The sequence below is a fragment of the Odontomachus brunneus genome, unplaced genomic scaffold (assembly GCF_010583005.1).
Source record: "Odontomachus brunneus isolate Ranch 3 - 2012 unplaced genomic scaffold, Obru_v1 Obru_scaffold_001, whole genome shotgun sequence".
NCBI classification, from domain to species: Eukaryota; Metazoa; Arthropoda; class Insecta; order Hymenoptera; family Formicidae; genus Odontomachus; species Odontomachus brunneus.
The window spans coordinates 3,162,088-3,163,040 of NW_022639451.1; positions in this window are offsets into that span (position 1 = coordinate 3,162,088).

Consider the following 953-nt stretch of genomic DNA (forward strand, 5'->3'; position numbering starts at 1 on the left):
CTCTGGGAAAGTAGCTTGAGTAACTTGCACTTATGCGAAAAGCCTTAATCCTAAAAAAGAAATAAGAAAGACAGTGATAACTTATGGTACAATTAAAATAAGGATGAGCAATCTTTATTCGTTCAAATAACATCTCGCAAGAAAGCAGTGGTATCCATTTTAGTCAGCGGTGAAATAAATACTAGAGCTTAAGGCTTTCAATATGAGTAAAAAGTCACTCGTACCATCTTTCTGAGAGACGCGCATAGAGAAAGAGAGAGGATGTTAAACAAATATTCGGAAAATTATATGTGGCAAATGTGTGAAGTCTGGGATTTGCGATGTGCGCGTGACGAATGTGATCGTCTTCTGCATTTTTTATTCGTCTTGGTAGATATAAGCGAGCTAAACTACGTAAACTACGAAATGGAAATATCTTGCGGTGTTGATGAAGTCTCCTCGAGCGATTCTTCGAGCAGGCGAGCGAGTGAGCAAACGGGGATTACATTTCGACGGTCGATAGCAGTGTTAAGTTTCTTGGTGCGTGCTTTGTAATTCGAGACGCGACGCCGCGAATCCTTTCCCGGGGGAGCAAGAATCCAAGAAGGGAAAGAGGGCGAGACAGAGAGAAGCCGTGAGGGATCGAGGACGGTGCGGCACGAACCGCCGTGTTTTCTCTCCTACTAAAACCAAAGCCAAAGTAAATCGCTCGCGGCGGCTTCGAGCGGGACGCGGGATTGACCGGCCAAGCATTGTTTATACGGTGGATCGAATATTTCTAACTAGATTACCGTCGCCCTATTACTTCGGCAAATACGACGGATTCTGCCCCTCGTATCTGCCGTGATCCCGCCTCTCTCGAGTAGAGAGAAGGAGAGGAAAAGCGCCGCGCCTTTCGACTCAATTATCGCGACCACATTTTGTCGCGCGGAAAATTGAATAACGCCATTTCTCCCCCCCCCCCCCCCCCCCCC